The sequence below is a fragment of the Pezoporus wallicus genome, unplaced genomic scaffold (assembly GCF_028554395.1).
Source record: "Pezoporus wallicus isolate ANWC-B61680 ecotype Strahan unplaced genomic scaffold, APGP_CSIRO_Pwel_v1 scaffold_11491, whole genome shotgun sequence".
In the NCBI taxonomy this organism is placed as follows: domain Eukaryota; kingdom Metazoa; phylum Chordata; class Aves; order Psittaciformes; family Psittacidae; genus Pezoporus; species Pezoporus wallicus.
This window is the reverse complement of record NW_026642649.1, coordinates 3,289,887-3,312,564: the sequence shown is the minus strand read 5'-3', so window position 1 is coordinate 3,312,564 and position 22,678 is coordinate 3,289,887. Positions and strand designations below refer to the sequence as shown.

General features: G+C 43.8%; 1 long non-coding RNA gene across 3 annotated transcripts; it reads right to left on the bottom strand.

The window, feature by feature from the left end:
- Positions 1-691: 691 nt before the first annotated feature.
- On the bottom strand, positions 692-20,621 carry LOC130611101 (uncharacterized). 3 transcript variants are annotated; one of them, XR_008975164.1, is made up of 4 exons: positions 20,198-20,621; positions 15,000-15,104; positions 12,346-12,452; positions 692-933 (listed from the first exon to the last, which is right to left on the bottom strand). It is a non-coding gene; the product is annotated as an uncharacterized LOC130611101 (long non-coding RNA). The 3 variants fall into 3 exon arrangements; XR_008975163.1 differs by lacking the exon at positions 15,000-15,104 and having other exon boundaries at positions 20,132-20,621; XR_008975162.1 differs by lacking the exon at positions 20,198-20,621 and having other exon boundaries at positions 15,000-15,567.
- Between the last annotated feature and the right edge of the window lie 2,057 nt (positions 20,622-22,678).

The following is a 22,678-nucleotide window of genomic DNA, read 5'->3' as shown; positions in this document are numbered from 1 at the left end:
CTCTTCCTCCCCGTCTGCACAGGCATTTTCCTCTCATCTTGCTCCCTGGGGGAACCACAAATCCTGGTGCATTCTCATTTAACTGAAAGGATCCCCAGGTAAAACCACAGCACTTGGGCTTATTCAGTAACTTGTTTGGCCCACTGGTTTTTAAGTGGGTACGGAGCTATAAATGCATTGCTTCAGCAGAGGACTTCAATGCCAAGAACAAGATGCTGATGTTATATTATCAGATTCAGGACTAGAAAGAATGGAGTCTAGACATTCCCTTATTAAAGAAATAAGATTTTTTTTTTTTGCTTAGCATTTCATCTCTGTGCTGTGAAGTGAGAATTACAACCAATAAGTGTCTAATATCTCAAGCCAAGACTCAGCTCCACCTTTGGCCTTCTGCTCCCTCGGGTGTTTTATAAGGGCCCTTGCATTTGATGACATGCATGCTGGAATAAAATGCTTAAGATAACATTTGCAAAGTTCATACATGTTTCACAAGGGGCTCCCTTTTCACTTGTGATAAGACACAGGGATTTCAGGCACAAGAGAAAAGAGTGCCATAGCTGCGTTAGGGAAGGAGGAGAAAAACTTTTCTTTGGCTGATCCAGTAAAAACACCTTTTCTCCTTGGTCATTGATGCACAAAGAGCTTCCCTGCATATACATCTGGCTGCATCTATTGCAAGAACTGGGCTTGCAGGCTGGGGAGGCCTGTGTCTGTCAGAGGAATCAGCAGACTTACCTTTTGGTTAAAAACATGGTGGTGAGGATGTGGGGACTTCTGTTCATTTTCCTGGTCAGATCAATGCCATTGCAAGGAGGTAGTGAGGAATTGCCAAGTCCTTCCTGCCTGCTCCCATTGGAGGCACCATCTGCAAACCCCTTCCCTCCCGAGCACAGCGCACATGGGATTTGAGAGGATCCCTTTCCCAAAGAAATCCTACAGGAAAGAAATTAAAATCAATGAAAAGCAAAAGCAAAAGTATCCAAGATACACATCTGACAAGTACTGAAGGCCCAGCAGACCATTTAGACTTTTAACTCCTATTAGTGCTCATAGGTTGATACAAATAGAAGGAAATAGGAGCCTTTCTGAGACAAAAATGTGTGGAACAAACTCAGAAGAAGCAAAATGCTGCTTAATGTCTCTAGGCCTGCTTATTTAATGACACCAGAGCCACACACATCATGATTATAACCGCCATAAACACAGCATTGGTGCCCATCACCCTGGTAAGTGCCTACCTTATGAACCAATGTCATTGTACTGTGAAAATCAGCACTCCAGTAACCAACAAAGCAGCAATAAACAGGCCCACCTCAAGTACAGCTGCTGGTGGGCTTGGGAAGTCCACCCCTGCTGAGACTGCAAACAAAAACCCTTGGATGGGCCACCATTTGAGGAAGGAAAGCATCTCACAGAGCTAACAGGAGCCCTGGCAGATGGCTCAGCTGTGTGGTAAGCTCCTCACCTCTAACGAGTGAGACCTGCAATAACATACTTGTGAGTTAAAATGGAACAGCTGAATTTCAGACAAGCTTGCTGCTTACCCTGGGTCTTCTTGGGCTACTCTGATGGAAATCAGGGTATAGCACATGCTAAAGAATCAGATTGGGGCTCACTGTTTTCATGACCAAGAGTATGTTGCTCCACAAAACCAGCTTTCCACCTCGTAAATACTCCAAAAGTAAAGGTCTGTTCAAGATATGTCTGCTGCTAATACTTTAGGCAGGTTGACTCTGTCCTAATTCACCCTTGCTAGACTACATGATTATCAAATCTTAAAGCAACCAGTGTTTCTAGTAATATTTTCTCCTAGAATGTGCTTATCAGCTCATATCTATGCCTTATTTACACTTGAATTTAATAATAGGTATTCAAACATGTGCTAAATCCCATGGTTACAAACCAAGCATCAGCATACATTAAAACACCTTCATCTGGTCCAGAATATTCTGCAGTGCTTTGACTGTCTGGTGATCCCATGGCAGTTTCTGTCCTAGCAGAGATGAGTGACAAAGCAGCACCAGTGAGATGTGCTTCCCACGGCTGTGGCAGGTATCCCCAGAGAGCTCTATGGCACATCCTCTAGGGTTTTTTCCCCCATAAAGCTACAATGGAAGGGACAGGTTGTTTTAGTGTCCACTTTCTGAGTGCCAGGAGAAGCACAGAGGCTCTTGTAGCAGGAGGAGAAGCTGCCAGAGTAGCAGGAAATTCCACTTTCCCAAGGGTTTCCTAATCAGCACCATCTCTGGAGGCAGAGTACATAATCCCAAGGTGCAGACTGACCTGGTTACTGAAGGAAGGCTTTGTCTAACCCTGGTCACTGTTTGCCCTGCTCTGGAATATACCTATTATAAGCTCGCAGAAGCAGGCTCTGTACTTGTTCCCACACAGAAAGGAGCCAGCCAGGACTCAAAGAAGCACCCCCATCCACCTGGTGATGTTACATGGGGTATCCATGCACAAGAACCATAATTTCATGTAAATACAAACACAGGTGTCAAAGGGGAGCACAAAATAACCCCCTGCAAGTGCTCCAAAAGCCAGGGCCTGCTCATGATGGATTTACAGCCAGCAATTCAGCCAAGCTGAGTATACGTTAATGCTTGTCAGATAGCACAATTATCACATCTCAGAGATCACGTCTGCCTCCCTAGGTCAGGGGTGATCAGCCCATGGCTCCCACACTTTTAGGGGACTATTCCCTTTTCTCATAGCTCACCCCCCTTTCTCACCAAAATCCTGCTCCTGCAGGTGGACAGCAGAAGGTGCATCCCATCACCCTGTACCCACAGCAGGACCTGGGCGAGCAGTCCCCTGGTGAAGACAAGAGTGTTTCCAAGCTGGAAACAAAGGACAGCAGGGCCTGAATCTCCATTTCCTTTGCCCTGGCAACTGTGCAGCTCTTTAGCTTGGTAGATCTATTCCCCATCCACTGTTGCCATGATTTCATCAGACCCCACCAAGAGCATCTCTTGGAAAGGTGTTTTCAGCAGCACCTGCGTATAATGAAAAGCATTACATGAGCCCTTCTGCCCAGCACAGAAAGCCTCAGCAGGCTGAGAACGCAACCAGAGGAGACTGTGTACCTCTTATCTGGGATGCCAGAATGCTGCCTTCATAGGCAGAGCCCCGTATTATCAGAAAAGAGGCTATTTCTGGCTTCTTAGCTCACCCTATGGAGCAGTGGGTGACCAGTGCTGCAGGAGCTCATTCAGGAGTCAGGAGATAGGGAGCCACAGCAAAGCAGCCCGGGATTTCCAGGAACATGGGGTGGCCCTGCATGCACACCAGCCTCCCTTACGCTTCCAGCAGTGCAACAGAACAGTGTTGGTGGGGTAAGGCAGGTGCCATTAAATTGCAATCATTTAAAGCGTTTTTGCCCAACCTGATAAGCTGCTGACTTACCCTTTTTTTACCCCCTGCACCAGAGGAGAGAGGGAATGCAATGGGGACAAATACATATAGATGATACGATTTTAATACCAGGATTATTTTAATACATATATTAAAACTCATTTCTGCTCAAAAAGTTTAAAAATTTACCATGTTTCTGTGCACAGTGCACTAAAACATTCAAGGTTAAAGCAATAACTTATTCTTTGACAACAGGAAACAGCTGATGAAAGAAAACCTCTTTTGTTTTGGATATACAGACCGTTTCCCAAGTGTTATGTTTGCTTTGGCTGTCTCTCTGGCATCCGCTGGTAGCAATGAGAGGGAGGGAAGGCAAGGGTGTTGCTCAAAACACAGGGCTCCTAAATGCTGTTACTCCTGTTGTTATCTGCATAAAGGTAGCAAGGATCCTCCTGAACCCTTTTCTTCCTCCCCAGAGCTTTTTGAAGGTAACTGTGTGAGGCTGTCCTAGCAGAGCTCCAGAAGCTCTCTGGAAACACACCACAAATGTCCTGGGAATAGACAGGCTATAGGAAGTCTATAGTCTGGAGACAGAGGGGAAAGGAAAAAGGAATAGCCTAAATAAACCAGTATGGAATTGCTCTCATGTGTTACTGTGCAGTCCTTTTGTGCTTGGCTGGTGGTTTTATTTCCTGAAGGAAGCACTCAATTACTGTCACACTCATATCACTGGGCACCTAGTCTCCCTTTTCCTTCCTGAAGAGCAAGTCTCCATGGATTTTGGGTTGTGCTCATCCCTGCTTTGCCGTATGGCCAGGAGAGGCCTTGAAGTTGCCACTTCACAGCACCTTGGGTAAGAAACCTCTCACCATGTGCTGAAGTTGTACCCATGCTCCCTGCTCCCAGCATTGGGCAAACCAGGCAGCCCAGTGCCTGAGGAGCATGGAAACCATTGCCTTGACAGGGCTCATGAAGGAAAGGAAAGGGATTTCTCGTCTTTTCTTAATTATGAACAAAGCTTTGAGATTGCTCTCTGTTTCTTACCTGAGGAACAGCAGGACTGCTAAGTCTTGCGTTGGTGGGTTTGTTCTTTCTTTTCCACTGGAGAACCCTCTGGAAGACTCAGAGATGGGAAAAACCAGGGTATTGAATCTTTGCTGCCCAGCAGTCCTTACAGCCTGAAGAAGGGCTCATCAGCCCTAAGCTTGTCTGTGCTTCCTGGCACTCAAGCAGATCTTGCGAAAGCGACGACCTTTATGTGCAGCCAGAAACTACCAAAAGGTTCTGTTAAAGCACTTTTATTTTCCAGGCTCCGGGGATCTTTGAATATAGTGATGCAGTGATAAAGTAACTGCACCATGTATTTAAAATCATCTGAGATTTCCAATGTAGACCTTAAACACGGCGCTAAATAGGGCAAACAAAAATAGCTGTTACTTTGACAAGTGCTTATTTAAAGCCTGTTTTGTCAGCATTGCTGCCCTAGTTATGACAGGGAAGTTGTCTAGAAATTGCATAATTACCAATATTAAACACAAAAGCAAAACAGCACCACACAGTTCCATAATGGAGCGGGGTCACGTTTGCCATGGCTGGTGCAGCCTCTGGTAAGTGTAGGGTCCTGCCCCTGGGGAGGAAGAGCCCCAGGTACCAGCACAGGTTGAGGGCTCACCCACTAGAGAGCAGTTCAGCTGAGAAGGACCTGGAAGTGTTGGTGGATGATGAGTTGACCATGAGCTGGCAGTTTGTGCCCTTGGGTCAGGAGGGACAGGAACACCCCTGGGGTGCATCGGGAGGAGTGTGGCAGCAGGTCCAGGGAGGTGATCCTCCTCCTCTGCCCTGCCCTAATGAGGCCCCATCCAGAGCACCGTGGGCAGTTCTGGGCTTCTCAGCACAAGACAGACGAGGAGCTACTGGAGAGGGTCCAGGAGAGACCACAAGGATGATCAGGGGTCTGGAGCATCTCTCTTATAAGGAGAGATTGTAAGAGCTGGGCCTGGTTAGCTCAGAGAAGAGCAAACTGAGAGGGGATCCCATCAATGCAGATCAGTATCTCAAAAGCGGGTGCCAGGAGGATGGTGCCAGAGACAGGACAAGGAGAAATGGCCATAAACTAACGCACAACAAGTTCCACCTCAGCATGAGGAAGAACTTCTTTACACTGAGGGTGTCAGAGCACTGAACAGGCTGCACAGGGAGGTTGTGGAATCTCCTTCTCTGGAGACATCCCAGACCCTCCTTGACACATTCCTGGGTATCCTGCTCTGGGTGGCCCTGCCTTGGCAGGGGGGTGGAATGGGTGATTTCCAGACCCTTCCAACCTGCATCATTCTGTGATCCTGTGATTCTGTGAAGGCTGCAGCAACAGTCTCAGACCATGGCCTCAGGAAAATGCCACACTGCTGCTGCTGTTCCTCACTTGCTCACAGCCAAGAAGGTTGCTCTGCTGTCTGCACTCAGTTTGTGCCTTATTATTCCAGGGAAGACAATTGGGATGCTGTTTTCCTACTTGCCCACATGCTGCTGAGAAAAGCCCTTGCTTCTTATTCTCCAAGCATCCAGCACTCGTCACCAGGCTCCAAATGTACTTCAATATAATAGGAATGGAGAGAAAGGGGAAATGGCGTAATAACATTAGGAGCTCCTTTTGCACATCATAAAATTTTTAACAAGTTCAGCACCTAAACTTCTGTGGAATAAAAGAAATATTCAGTGCTCTTTCCATCCTTCCTCTTGCTTTTCCTTGCCTTTCCTCATGGTGGAAAGGAGATGACAGAAGACAACCAGATCAGAGGTATTCTTCCAATGGTTTGGTTTCACAGACTGTTCCTTATGCACCACTCGTCTTCCTTTCGATCTCCAGGGGCAGTTTCAGGTGGCTTGTCCTGTTTTCTATCAGCTCAGCACTCAAAGAGCCCATCCATGTGATTTAAAGACATGAGATGTAATCAGAACACAGCTGTAAGAGCTGGGAGTTTTTCAGTCAAACCATAGTAGGAAGCATTGCAGCAAGCTCTGCACCACCTTTCTCCCCACCTCTGTCACCCTCAAGGTTAACTGCATGCACCAGGGCAGGTTTCTATCCACAAACATTCATGTCAGACTTATCTGAATCCACCCGCCTTACACTTAGTCTAGATGGTTTACTTTCAGGAAAAAAACATAGGGAAACAGCATGGCAAAAGCAGCAGCAGGGTTGGGAGCCTCTGGGTGATAAGCCAAGGGCACTGGAAGTGACAGATTTGTGTTTAGCACCCACCAACGACAAGCCTGCTTTAAGTGATTTGGACAACATCGTGTATAGATGCAGTGGCAGGAGCAGGTATGCCATCCCACAGCTGAATTCCTAAGGCACCATGTAATCTTCTTTCTCGTAAGCTGCTGCCTCATGGGCTGTGTTTCTTCCAGCTACAGGAGCACTTGGGTGAGGACTCTGCAGCCAAGAGCTTGCTTCATAATATAGCCTTCATTAATTTTAACAGCAGAGACATCCTGTGCACTACATGAGGATGGGGACTTAGGGAAAAAAAAAGCATTGTCATTTAATTAAAGATGGATCACAATAATAGAATTTGCACAAAGGGACTGGCGTGAGATTGCAAAGAGAACCTTAACCGTGGAGTTCTTCCTCTTTGACTCTGAGTGTCTGAGTTTTCCATCTCAACACAATCTTTTTAACAGCTTTGTCATGTAATTTCCTGTTTTTAAGAAAAATAATTAGGAAAGACTGAGGTGCTATCGTTCAGCTTCACACTGCCACCTGTATGTGCCATCAGCAAAGCTGGAATCTCTTCTGAGACTCTTCTCACTTGGCCTGAAGGATTAACTGGTAGTGATGATACATTGCTCTCAAGCCTGCTCGTTGCAAGCCAAAAATGAGGGGAGCTTGGATAAAGCCCTCTCCTCTGTGGCCAGCACAGAATCAACTAGGTTGCAAAAGACCTATAAGATCATCAAGTCCAACCTTTTGCATGTGCAAACAGCAGCTTGTCAGAGGCCTAGAAGTTAAGTAAATTTTCTTTGACAGGACAGTGATATGAGACCTTCAGTCCCTGTTTCATATGAGGGGCACTGCCAGTGTTTTCTAAGGACAAAGTTGCCAGCCTTTTCTTTTTCTGTGGGTGAAACCCCTTTTCTTCATTATATTTGGGAGAGCTGAAATGTTTCAGCTGAAACTACCTATCAAAAAACCCAAAGAAAACAAAGCAAAAAGTAACAAGCCACACTTTAGAAGACATCTGAAGACAATTTCATGCCGAACAGCCAAAGCTTGAGAGAAATTACACAAAGCTGGAAACAGGACCTTCTCATCCCAAACACTGGATGCCTTTAATAATCAACAGCACTCCCCAGTTGCTCACGTTTCCCCTGGCAGGCAGGGGATAATCATCCTCGCTTCTTTCAGCAAAGCCTTTCAGACCTACTGGTGAAAATGAATAAACTGTCATCATCACCAGTCCTACCGACAGGGATTATTAATATTATCTGGAAGAAAAGCAGGGCTTTGTTCACACACAGGATTTCCTAACAATGAACCTATGTGCAATATCCCATACGTAAGAGCAGAGTTTCCCTTTTCGGCTGGGCTGACAAGCCTGTTGCAATCAAGGCTCTACCCCATGGGCAGCTGACGGTAGGCTCCAGCACTGCCATCAGCCACTTTAAGCACCACTTTATGCTGCTGTGAACAACCAGGCTTGGTGCAGACAGTAGTGACCCATGCCACCCTACCAGCACCCTAAATACATACCAGTCAAGATGTAGATCACTTGTAAAGGAACACAGAAGTAGGTGCAAATAATAGAGGCACAAAGCACCTTGAGAGCAAACAAGCATTTGTGTGTAAATCATTAACAAACGTGTCTAATTCTGTTTCCAAGATGATTCAAACATTATTGTTTCTGTGGCTATACAAATCCTTTGCTTTCTTTACAGTGCTTTTAAATTCAACAAAACAAGGGAAAACTGCTCAAGTTCAAACTTCCTGACACCATTGTCAGTTTACTTCCATGAAGCTGGACGCTGAATATTATGAAACAGCTCAGAAATGCTGGACAAAAAAGTAAGATTTCCTTTTTTCCCCTTCAGCTGAAATATCTTTTGGCAATAAATCCCCACTGGAAATGTGCTTTCCCTGATTCCCTGGCTTAATTAGCTCAAACAATGTAAGATATGTAACACTGACCACCATGGGAAACCTGATAAAAAAGAACAGTGATACAATGCAAGCCTTTCAAACAGAAGCAGCCAGTACCCTGCAAAGACAAAAGTGGATTCAGTGCAGTGTGGAGCCTTTTCTTCCTTCGCTGCTGCATGAGACACCAGCACTACGGTGCGACAAGTTAATCTTTGACATGTTTTCCCCCAGTAGTGATCTAAAATTGTCAGTTCCTCTGTAGCACATCAGTAGTTTCATCAAGGAAGATACAGCAACTAATGCTGCAGCTCCCTGGCACTTGGGATGTGTTTGCTGCATTGCCGTAGGGAGAACTATGAGAAGACTGACCCCAAAACTGGCTGCATATGCGGAAAGGAGCAGTGCTTGGGGTTGGCAAAGAGCATGACCTCACATGCTCCTCTCAGAGAGATCTGAGGCTGCAGACTCCTCTGGATTTCTTTCTTGGGTTATGTCCTGCGCATCCCTACGCCCTGTCCTTGCTGGGCACTCTATCCCACCCCTGCATCATCCTTCAGCAGTGGTTTCTGCAGACAGGCAGTACGCAAGAAGGATGTGCTGACACTGATTGCCAGTATCCTTTTTCTTCTTGCTTTTCCTTGCTGCCTTACTGCTAGTGGGGCAAGTTCTCAAGTGCCAGTTCCTGCTCAGCTTTGGGGTACTGCAGTGGCTGCAAAGCTGAAGGAGCACTGCATGCAGTTCTGATGTCCCTGACATAAGAAGGACATGGAGCTGTTGGAGCAAGTCCAGAGGAGGCCACGAGTATGATCAGGGCCTGGAGCACCTCCTGTATGGAGACAGGCTGAGAACATTGGGGCTGTTCAGCCTGGAGAAGAGAAGCTGCGTGGAGACCTCAGAGCAACTTCCAGTGTCTGAAGGGGGCTACAAGGATGCCGGAGAGGGACTCTTCATCAGGGACGGCAGCGGTAGGACAAGGGGTGATGGGTTCAAACTGAAACAGGGGAAGTTCAGGTTAGATCTAAGGCAGAAGTTCTTCCCTGTGAGGGTGCTGAGGTGCTGGCACAGGGTGCCCAGAGAAGCTGTGGCTGCCCCATCCCTGTCAGTGTTCAAGGCCAGGTTGGACAGGGCTTGGAGCAACCTGGTCTAGTGGAAGGTGTCCCTGCCCATGGCATGGGTTTGAAACTGGATGATCTTAAGGTCCTTTCTAACACAAACCATTCTGTGATTCTATAGGGGTGGAAGATCAGGAGCATGAGCAGTGGGCGAGCAAAGACAATGGTGCTGCAAGAGCCAGTAGCATCACAGGTGGTGGTAGCAGCAAGGAATGCAGCCTGTCCTGCAAACAAGCAGAATGGGGACCTTACTTAGGTCAGAACAAAATTAATGTGCAGTCAGGGTCTGGATTTGTGTCCACAGTGTGGATAGTCCCAGCATTCATTAAAGCTGCTCTCCCCTGGTATTGTTAAAGATGCCAAAGGAGAAAAGATGCAATATGCTTCTGCCTATTTTCCCATTTAGAGTTTATAATTGCCAAGTTTAGACATATTTATAGGCTTCCTTTTTCTTTTCTTTTCATTAAAAGCTTGAATCTTATCACTTCTCTTCCCCAGAATACTCCAAGCCAGACACCAGAGGACCGGCAGGATTATAATGTCACAGGGACACATGTAGGGAAGTGCAAGTGAAATAGGAACAGGGATTTCTTAGTCAGAGCATTTATAGTTTGCTGATGCTTTTGGTGTTGACATTACCTGTGTAGCTCAAATGCCTTGCAGGAGAACAGCAAAATGACTTTGGCCAGGTCCACCTGGCACAGCTCTGTTGACTCAGCAATGTCGGGGACATGAAACTGGTCGTGGAGCCAGCCTCCATCCATGTATGGTGTGTTGGGGCCAGATACACTGTCAGGGCTGTGCTTTACTAGCTCAGCTTGTTCCACTGGCACATGGGTCTGCTGCTGGAAGCCTGTTCCCTGCCAGCACAGGCCTCCCCATGTACATCTGGCCCTTCAGAAAACGTGAGAAAGCTCTGAATCTGGAAGAATTGCTCCAGGAAAGCTTCTAGACAAAACAGAGAAAAGGCAAATCCAACCATCTCAGGCTCTAATGACTTGTATATTCCTACTGTTGTACCAAATGAAGTTAGGAAAACCCAACAGCAATCTCTTGTGCTTCCTTATGGAAAACCAAAGGTCACTGGCTCACTTTTCTCCTGTGGGTTGCCTTTGAAGCGTAGGTGCCACTGGTGCACCACAGGGCTCCATGTAGAAGGCTCTATTTGATCTAAGTCTGTAGGTGGCTAGCTCTTTTTGGCATCTCTGGTTATCACCTTTGCATTACGAGGCTGGCTGCGATCTGATCGATCTGTTCAACAAATCAGATTCATCCCTCTGGCTCTGCCAAAACTCGAGTGTAGCCCTCAGTTGGGTAAAGCACAGACACTCCAGCTTTATTTATATTAATGTAATTATAGCTAGACCAATATTGAAATGGCCAACTTGAGCTGCAGGCAAAATAAACAAATGCTCCTTTGGTGATCAGTGCATAATGGGTTTTTTTAATTACAGCCTGCATGCCAACTGTAGACCATACCTAGAGAGCGTGGCAGGCAGTTCTCACAGACAGTAAATGTCACTCATTTTCCAACATATCAAAATGAGAGAGCCTACAGAGGATGAAATTATTTTATGCAACAGGTATGAAAGAATTTCATACACCAGGTATTATATCTCAGTCCCCAAAAAGTCATTGGCAAAATTGCTACTAACCAGCAGACACAGCAGTTCAGTCTAGGCAGGGTATGTGTGTAAAGTAAGAAGCCTAAGGAAAGAGAAAAGAAATATCAGGAACATACAGGAGATCACAAAATCTACCATGTCTATCATGAGTGTTGGGCAGCCACATGCATCCTGCATCTCATTGTCTGAATTAGTCCCATATGAGGCTGCAGCATCACTTGTAAGAAGATCCCAATTCATGGAGTCTTACAGAGCTGTTATTAGGTAATGTTTACTAGGCACAGCTGTGCTTAATTTCTGCCTATATAGTCATTGGTTTCGGCAGAGATTTTGAAGATGCTCCTCCTATCACCACAATTCTGGAAACAAAAGTTGCATGAGAAGACAAAGATGCAGCACTCCTCCTTCATCTGGTTTTCCAGCCAGGCAACTGACTACACTGCCAGTAGAATAACACCAAATCCCTGGGTTTATGCTGGTGTGAACATTTTCTTTGGCTTGCCTCCAGAGGGGTAACAGTCTTCTTGGGATTTGGGTCTGACTGTTCACTGTTTTCTCAAAAAGAGTTCCCTCAGGGTTCTGGTTTGAACTTCTGAGGCTTTGTATCTGGAGATCTTACAAGCATCTGTCTTTGGGTGACACACACTCCATTTACTGGGAATCTGCCACCCTTGTCCCACACATGCACACAGTTTCAGGCAGGAAGCACTACTTCTGGGAAATTTACTGCTACACAGGCACACAACAGTTGTGTTTGAGCAGTCACACAGCTGTGGGGTGAAGCAGACGTGCCGGGCACGTGGCAGATGGTTGGACACCTCTTGCACAGCAAAACCCCTGCATCCTGTTGCTTACATACAGGGTGGCTCCGTACCTCAAGTTCAGTGAGTTCATCTGGGCCTGGCATGCCTGGAGCTGGTGGAACAGCTCACGCTCCAAATCACTGCTCAGCACATTGTCACCAGGCTTCCCATGTACCTGGCAAGATGATTCCATTAAGCCAAGATCCTCAGGCTGGTGCCTGGTGTTCCATTGGCTCAAGCTCACTTGAACAGATATCTCCAGAAAGGCAGCTCAGGAAGGTAATGAAACACAAGCCAGAAAAAAGTGTGCTTACCTGGGGCACTTCTGCCAATGTAACAGAAATATGCACAGGGCAACCTCACTTCCACCTGATCCAGGTGGTTGCACAAAATGGAGAATGTCAAGAAAGACTCTGGGTACCTGGAGGGATAGTAAAATATATGTAAGAAATAGGTTCTGAAACTAAATAACATGTATCAGTATTTAGCCACTGCATTACATGTTGTGATTTTGCATTCAGAAGAATTCCAGTTGTTTTCTTGAAGTCTGCAGTTAGCTAAAAGAAGACCAACTCTTTGGCTCATTTTAACTGACTGTGTTTTGGGGAAACTTTAGTATTTCAGTACTTCAATTCTCATGAGTTTATATTTATAGAAAATAGTCAAAATGAAGATCTATTACAACTCGCAAATAGACTTTCTGGAGATACAGGTGCTTTCATTAGCCTGGCATACTTATAATCTTTATTTACCACACAGCCAGCAAAAACATTCAGCTTGCTGGGAAGGTGCAGACAGCACTAAAGTTACTTAATAACTGTTCTTCTGGTTATAGAACTACAGTACTGGTACTGAAGGAGGCAATGGTTGGTGTAGTTACAAAAGAAGGCCTCTCTAAAACCAAAGATCCTAGCTGAATTCTTTCTCTCTCATTCATCCCAAAGGGAAACCCAAGGTTTCACGTGAGCTATGACTGCAGATGTAAAATAGCTTGGCCTCTTCTCCATGTGAAGAAAGACTTATCCTGTCCCTGTAAGATTATGGTCTATCCCTAGGTAATCACTGAGCCTAAACTCAAAAGATGGCCATACAAGACTGACACATCAAGGAACAGGCTCTACTGACATCCCAGGGAGTCAGTCCAAAGTGTCTAAGCTGAACACCCCAATCAGGGATATAAATTATGTGTCTCATGTCCATGGTATATATATACATATAAACATATGTAGCTATTTTCTGTTGCTGCTAGCTTCCACACCTTTTAGTAATTAAATCTTCCACTTTGAATTGATAGGTCCCAAAATCTGATGAGAAAAAACGAAGACTACAATTGACAAGATTCAGGGCCCTGGGCCTATACGGTGCCCCCTGCACGCAAGATGTTAAACCCCAATGACATCTCAGCATGGACTGAAAGATGGACCTGTGCAAGCTCCACTTCCCCAGCTCAGATCCAAAACCATTGCAGCAGTCACTGCCTTATGGCATTGTACTGATGTCAGCAGACAGCAACTTTATTTAAAGCAGGGCTCTCATTCACATTCATTGAGTAAATGTTGTTCTTGCCTTCCAGCTGTTTGTTACCACCCGTCTGCTGGGCTACAATCTCTTGACAAGACAGTCGACAGGAGGGAACCAGTGTCTGAGCCACAGCCATTAGAATTCAGACACTGCACAGTCTAGCACCTTAGCATGAACCCTCCCTTCTCGGTGGCTTGAGCTTAATACACAGTGAGTTACAAGCTGGAGTGCCTGAGGGGTAGGTACATGCTCCCCACTATTATTCCTGTAATGGAGATTGCATCCAGAGGCTGCTGTCCCTGCTCTTCAGCCCTGCACCATGTTTTTACCTCACATCATTCCAGTTCACATGTGTTGGTTCCCACCCTCTATCAGACCTTCCTCCCATGGGCTCTCATCCACAATGTCCACAGTAGCACTCCCATGTGTTTCCAAGCACCAGGCTTGCTCTTCAAGGAGACTTTTGACAACTGCGTTAAAAAATGAAAACTCAAGCCAAGTACTTCATGGTTTTGGATGCTGCCATACCTTTTGTAGCCATTCCTACAGAGTGGCAGGGAGTACTTTTATTATGGAACTCACATTTGGGTTTTAAATGTTCTTTCCATTTCTCCACATCAAGCTGGTATTACTACAGTTTGATTATTGCAATATATTATTGTGGCTAATTATTACTTGGCTGTATTTGTTATTAGGTTCATCACTGCCTGGAAACATCTGTGTTAGATTTAGTGCGGATAAATATCAAAAGATTTGGATATTCAAAACATTTCGAAAAGTTTTGAATATGCAAAATTGTCTCTATTCCTGGAGAGGAATGGAAGTTAGCATACGAAGGAGGAATAATCAGTCCAAGTAGGGCAAATTAAAGGACAGACTCTAGTACCTCCCATCTCTGGGAGAATTTCCTTAAAACTGAGACACAGCATCCTGGGGAGTCTGTTTCTGCACAGCTTGTGTTAATTTAAAGTGTTTGTGTTGCATCGTTACCCTTTATCATCAAGCTTTCTGTAATGGTCAGTGTTACATATCTCAAGCTCTGTGAGCTAATTAAGTCAGGAACTGCAATTTTTGGAGTGATACAACAGATTATTCCCACAATAGCATTCCCACAGGATTGCATCATCTCAGACTCTGGCTGTACTTAGGGAAAAAGAAAAGTAAGTTCATTTTTGAAACTGGGTCTAGTTTAAGTCCTCACCCAGACATCTGTGTGAAGCCTTCTCTATAGAAGGAACTGGGGAAGGGGGAAGCCCTTTTTTGGGAATCTTGGAGTAAAATACCTGTTGATGGTCAACTCTTTTTAGCAGTCTCATTTAACTCCCCGGGACAAAAGCTAAGTGACAGTGTTGAAAGTGCCGTAGACAACAGCCAAGTGCATGTCCTTCCACCAATCCCATGAATTAATCTGAAATAGAAGAAATTTTGGTGCCAGGAACATATCTACCTCCTAAAATGGAGCTGAAATGTGGATTATTTGTGTTTCAATATATCCAGACAAAGCAGCAAACTCTGTTCAACTTCACAAGGGCAACTTTAATGAATTTTCCCTCTAGGTACAAAAGAGTGGAGAACTCTTACCTGCATGTCAGACACTTTCTTTTTCTGCAGTACTTTAGAAACCAACAACATCTGCGTACCTTATTTCAACTTTTGCAAGAACCGGGCAAAATTGCTTCACCCATTAGAGAATGTGTGGTTCAATTGGATTCATTTTTCAGTGCACATCAGTGGTAAATTTAGTTTAAAATACTTTACAGGTACCATAGCCAAATATAGCATCTTGAATTAAGAATGAATTATAATTACTAGACTACAGTTTTCTCCCAGTCAATCCTACACCTATCCTGAAGAGTGCTCCCATACTTGTTTTCCTTGAGACTTAATGATTGTATACCCTAAATATGCCATTTTCTACTTCTCATTTGGCTATAAATAAAGGTTTAAAGGATCTCTTTTCTGGATTATTAAGGAGAAGGTTTACAATTTCTAAGCTGTAAATATTTCTGAAAACATTTGTTAAGCTGGAAAGAATAATATTGCCATTATTTCTGCTGCTGATGGCAGGGGGATGGAATTTAAATTCAGATATGTTGGTAATTGTCAGTTCTTTCTTCCCCCTTGAAAATCAATGGAAATTAAATCCATAACTTGTAATCCACATTTAGAATTGTGCTTAATAGCTGATGACATGATATATGACCTATGGGGAGCAAATAACAGAAGGGCTCTCAATTTGAAATTCAAGCCTAGACATCTAGAGAAAATAATCCAAAACTCAGTTATTCCACAGAAGGGAAAAAGAGGAAACTAATGCTGAAAGAAGTCTGAGGGTGATAGTAGAGAGCACATTAAATGCAACTGAGCAAAAAAGGAGAAAGGGAAATTTTTTGGCTTCAGATTCAAAGACATCACCTCCTGGAAAAGGGAAGAAAAGATTCCACTCCATATGGCTTTGGTGTGACCACACTAGGAATACTAAATTCACTCCTGGGTACCTTATTAGCATCTAAAAGGGCAGGTTCAGTGAAGAGCAACAGTAATGTCTAAGGGGTTGTCTAGGCTGACTTTTAAGGAAAGATTAAAATAGTTTAGGGGTGCACTGGGGCACCTTTTATTCCCGTGGAGTAGCACTTCAATTCTTATTCCATCCTTTCCCCTACATTTTAATAGGCCTACTTACAAAGCAATATATCATGGGCAAATGTGCAAAAGTCTGGACCTCGAGATATATGTATTGGCTAAGCAATGAAGAGAGGAAGTTCCAATAGACATCTATGTATGTCAGAAGGGCTGTTAACACCAGTGGGCATAACTTGCAAGAGGATGATATTTTTAAAGGAAAAAATGTAAAAGAAAATGAAAACTTATCGACAGGTCTGTTAGGGTATTGATTACTCTCATCAATGAAGTGATGCATTTCTTGATACATTTTAAACTATATTTGCAAAGCATAAGCAACTGAACTCAGGAGAGGAATCCTGTACTGGACAGAAGATGGACTAGATGGCTTAACGGGTCTCTCTTATTTCCACTTGCATTGACTCAGAAACTTTAACGAGAGACAGGAAGTTACAAGACAATCTGGTAATAAACATGCACCACTGTCTAATGTATTATTTGGCCAGAGCCCAGATAATTCCTGAAGTGCACCTCAGGGCCTCATCATGACTCCAGTGCTAAATATCTTACAGTCCCACCTCTGCTTGGCTGTGAAACATCACACAGTGTAAATAAGAAATCAGTCAGTAATCCTGAGCAGAGGTCTCTAATGGTAGTGTTAGGGAGATTCTCTGGATCTGCTAGAAATACTGTTTAGATCAGCTTTGTTCTGGGTTTAAGTCTACTAAAACCTCCCCAGGACTGTTATTTTCTAGGAATCAGAATCACAGAACCATTATGGTTGGAAATGACCTCTGCAGATCACCCAGTCCAACCCCCTACCAAGGCAGGGCACCCAGAGCAGGTCACACAGGAACATGTCCAGGTGGGTTTGAATGTCTCCAGAGAGGGAAACTCCACAACCCCCTGTGTAGCCTGTTCAGTGCTCTGACACCCTCAGTGTAAAGAAGTCCTTCCTCATGCTGAGTTGAGACTCGTTGTGTGTTAGTTTATGGACATTGCTCCTCGTCCTGGCTCGGGGCACCACTGGAAAGAGTCTGGCACCATCCTCTTGGTGCCTGCCTTTGAGACATTTCTATCTCAAAGTCATAGAGCCATAGAGTTTCTCTGACGTGCCCTCTTCCACTAGCATCTTCCCTTTCCTCCTTACTCAGGCCCAGGGCTTCCATCAGGAGGTGGATCATCACCACTTCAGTCAGGGAAAAGAAGTTCAGATCCTGATGGATGGATCTGACAGCCTTTGCAGACATCCAGCAGTTAATACATTCAATACTGGCCAAGTAGGGCTCCTACACTGACCCCCTGCATCCCAACTGCACCCCATCACTGGGTGCTCATCATCTCCCCAGGATGCCCTTTCTTCTCCAGGGCTCAAGCAGGCTTTGCTCGCAACTTCTGCATTTTGGCAGAATGGTTTATTTTCCCTTCAGAGGTCATTAAATCTCTATCGATCTCAAGCAATTGGTTTTTCACACTAGGCAGACTTTGGTATAAATTACTGATAGGGGATGTGAGCTGTTTTGGATCCCCATCCAATGCATTGAGCAGCCAATTTTGAGTATATATTTTTCCTGTTCCTCTTGTTACAGTCCCCACACAATGACAGCAGCAGCCCTGCTTTTCTGCAGAGCTGAGCAGAGGTGATTTCCTTACCCTGGCCTCATCAGGAGAAGCCATTTCAGATTTATTCATTCTCCCTCCTCTCAATGCAAATTTACTCTTCTCTCTCCCCCTGCCCTGAAAAAAACATCCATATTAAAATTTCCACCTTCTAAAAATAGGCTCAGAATAAAAGGCGATCGATAGATTTTTAAACTCTTGCTTATTTCTTAACTGCTTTAAGGCAACCTGATCGTGTCTCTCAGCTGTGAAATTACCTATACTGGGAAACTCTATTCCCTAAAGAAGAAGGTTCTTTCTGTGAAATGGAAATAGTGCAGTGAGCTTCTTTTTTGTTTTCCACAGCCCCTTATGTAGCAAATATCCACCTGCTCTGGACAGAGTCAAGTCCAGCAGCCAGCATCCTCCAGGGCTTACTGCAAAGATCAGGTTTATGGAGGGATCTGAACTGAGATCTACACAAGTTTGGATCAAGTGTGGCTCAACCAACCTGCAGCAATCAGAAAGGAAGAAGGGTTTCCATGATCTGTTTCTCCTTCAGGAGATCTGCAAATATTTGTGTTTCTTGTTACCAAACACATATTTAGTAGAAGGTGTAGTTACAACTTTCCCAGTATTCACCCTTAACTATCATATTTTGTCTCCCTTTCACCACCTTTCCAATATAAAATCTTCTTGCTATTTCTAAAAAGTCAAGAACAAACAAGCTGATTTACAAAACAAAACCGTTTTCCTCAACAATGTATATTTCTGTTATATTCACTTCAACACTCTCTCATATTTTTACCTTCACTCACCAAACACAGTTTACATGAGGGTAGCAAACAGTACAGAAACAGAACAGGGTAAGCATGAAGAAAAAGAGTGAGCAAGAGACACAGAAAAAAACCATGAACTTTCTTTCAAGCTATTTAACAAAGTAAGGGCTCTGGGAAGATAAACAGCACACTGATTCCATTGAAAAAGGTAGTTTTTCCTTTCAAAGCAACCACAGTCAAACCGAAGACAGCCAGGAATTTCTGTAGCAGGAAGACCTCTGTAGATACAGAAACACAGAGAACCAGGAAGAAAGACATTTTGATGAATGATCTTGAGAGCTTGAAGACCCACAGCAGAAGGCAGAGGTGAGCTTCCAAGCTGGTCCATTGACCGGGGAAGGAGGGTTCCCAGTTTGCAGACAGCAACAGTTATCTTGTTATTTTGGATATTAGACTCTTTCATAGATACACAGTTGCCCTGTGCAACTGCTCTTGCAAAAGAGAAAGCTTTTCCGTGGAGCTCCCCGGGCACCCAATGGCAATTTTCATTATCATCTGGACAGAAACCAAAATTATGCAGGCTGGACCTTAGTTCAATATTGTATTAAGGTAAACACACTGGCATCATCCTGTGACAAACATTACATCATCCTTTTAGCTAGTAAAGTTGTTAATGTCTGTATTTCACTAGGCAACAGGCTGATTGAGTTTTGACCTTTCAAACTCACAGCTTTGCTATCTGAGGGCTCTACAAAGGCAGTCAGCCCACAAATGTGAGATGGGAAGGGTTCATGTTCACTTCACGTGGTATCCTGTATATCTATTATACATGCACAGGTATATACAGAAAATTACACACAGAGGCCTGCTATAGAGAGGGACTCTATATACATAAAATGATTATAAGTACTTGTCTCTCACACACATCTTCAGTGTGTGTGAGTGCCAGAAACTAGACATGACATTCCAGACTGGAATGATGCAAGGAAAAAATATATTGCATTTATGGAAATCATTCATTTTCCTTGTCTGGGAACCTCTTGAATATAAATAATATTTTAATTTATAAATTTCAAAGCGCTGTCCTAAGAATGGCTATGAATCATTATCTTCATTTGACAGTGGGAGAAACAAGGAGCAGACTGTTTCAAGCCGCAGACTAAGGTCACATGGAGCAAATGAAGTCAAACCTCATCTCCTGAGTCCAACTTTCCCTTGAGACAGCACACCAGAGAACACATCACTCACAACTTTATCAGCTGAAACTCTTCAGCACATACACTAACAGTATTGGCAACCCTGAGCCTTCACAGATCAGGACTGAGGTTTGAAATGATCAGCGGATTTGCTTTAAATGCATAAGATTAAAACACCCAAATAAATACACTTGTGCTACTTCTATTCGCCTTCTGTTATCTGAGCCTTTGGAGTATGCTAAGGTAATGGTTTCCAGGTGTTTCCACCACCAAAAGACCCAGTCATCTTTCCTTTAAAAAAGGGAAGGGAGGGTACTAAACAAATGGCACTAAATACTGTAAATCAGACCTTGAGAATTGCAATAAAAATGCAGATAGCATACTTCTGGCACATGCCAAAGACTGCTCTCTTTAGAAAATGATCCTCTACCCCAAAAAGCAGGTCTTACCTTCAGAGCAGCAGCAGTTTCCCGTGATGACTCTCACAGCTGGTAAACATCCATCATCACCTTGGACTGGGTCCTCCAGACATTTTTGAAGGAGCAGCAGCCCAGGGCAGAGCTCAGACAGCACTGTGGGACTTGTGGGTCTTTCTGAGCTGTTTGAATCCAGCAGCTGATGTAGCCAGAGCACAACAAATTAGAGCACTGCACACCCTACCTTTCCTTTGCAATCAGAACTGTTCTTCCCCCAGTATAAGCCTATTCCTCCTATTCAGGTTGGTAACATGGGACCAAAGCTGCCACGGCCACACAAAGTGGAGTTTTGGTCCAGCCTGAGCTCATTCCTCCTACTCAAATTTTCTGCTGGTTTAACTCTATGCAGTGAAGCTTTACATCAGATGCAGTTTATCTGTACCCCGCATGTTTCACACTAGCTGAAATCCACAACCCCAAAGCAGTGGTGTTCAGTTTAGGGCATTTTTTCCTCCTCTAAAGACCTGTCTTTTTCAAATGTCTCCAAATTATACAATTGCTAGGGGCACTGATAGTTGTTTTCCTTTTAACTCCGAAACACTATCTGTTTTTTCAGCTCCTCTGTTGTTTTATCTCTTATTATCTTAAATCATTTTGAAAGCTATATCTTCCATTTAAAAGTCGTATCCCATTATCTAGGAGGGAATTTGAAAAGGTCGGTGTTAAAAGGAAACACAAGCTAAAACAACCCCAGCACTCGAGCCTTCAACACTAACTAACCCATGCAATATTGAAGGTTAATTAGGCTTTAAGGAAATGCGCAGGCAATACATGTGGCATGCTACTGATAAAATGACACTGCTTACAGTAAATTAAATCATAGTAGAACCTCACTGAGGCACTAATCATGGGCAAAACACTGAAAAAAAAATAATGTTTTCTCAGGCTGGAATCTCTTTACATTACTAAACAGCAGAATTCAATGTAATCTGGTGTGTGGCCTTCAACAATTACAGTCTAGTTTTACTCAGTCTTAATGCATTTGAATATACATTGCAAAAATAACAGTTGTAGGTATATGGCAGCTCTGGAAATATCTGGGTGGTCTCTAAAGTGTGTGAATTAGGAGTATGTTATTTAATACACTTTTTTACAGGGAACACAAGATATCTCAATGGTTTCTCCTTGCTTTGCCATGTCTGTTAGCAGTTAGGTATTGGAACAGACAGGATCCACTGAGGAGAAGCACATCTGGACATTCATAAAACTGAAATAAAGTTAAAGATGTTATCCAGCTTTCATTTCTCTTTCAAAGTCATAAAATTGCATGCTGGTGCACACTTGCTGGAGTGTGAAAAATAAAGTATATGTTGTTACTGAATCTCATTTTTAGCAGAAAAACAATTGATTGTGTGCCCTGTACATTATATGGGCATGTAATACGCTATGTAATAAATAAATCAACCTGATGTGAGAACCTGGTTTTTGGTTTTCAGATAAGTAGTTGACAGACTCTGGGAAATGCAATTGCTCAGTTTTTTTCATGCTGTAACCCTTGAAAATGTTACAAACACTTTCATAACTGTAAGCCTGAAGGCACAGCACCACAGAGAAACCATATTGCTAACACATGAATGGCCTTTAATGTCTGCAGAGCCCTCAATCAGCTCCATTATATTCCTCTCAAAGAATGACGTGAAATGCGTTTGACACTATCATTGCTTCATTAGCTAAAACTTCACTGAGGTTAGCCATATGTGATACAGCAGGAAATCCTCACCTTTAGGGGAAAACAGATCTCACCTATTTGACTCTGCTGCTTCTGAGAATTCAGAAACACAGACAAGTAAAATTCTCATGTTTGAAACATGTAGAAGAAGAACTCAAAAAATAAAGACTAGTTAGTTCTACAAACTTTGGTTTGATAGTGATATACAGTGAGAATGGAATTTGCCATGGTGGATATGCATTTGGATATGTCAAGACACATTCTTCTTGAGAACATGCTTGGGTGAAAGTCACAGATAATCCCAGGTACGTAATCACAATGTGAACATGGTTCTGCAAAATGCATGATCAGAAGGAGCAAGCAACATGGACTCATCACAATTTTAATTTAAGCTTTTAAAGATTAGGCATAAAATGTCTCAAACCAGATAATGCTGCCTCCCATTTCAGTTGATCATTAAACTAGTCCATCTGTTTGGGGTTGTAGCCCTGCCTGACGTCCTCTGAATAGGATCCAATGCATAAATGACCACAGAGGCAGACCTGTCCGTATCGTGATTAAAACACACACACAGATATCTGTTTGGACTGTTACACAACACAAAAATTCATTTTCTTCCTTTGCATTCCTTTGAAACACATCCCTCTTTTAACCCAAACCTTTAAAAGGGTGTTTGTGTCACTGCAAAACTGAGGAAAACACTGGAAGTTGGAGCACGTCTTTTAACAGTTTCCAGGCAGCCTGTCTCAGCCCAGAGCAAAGGAGCATCTGGTAAAATGTCTTCC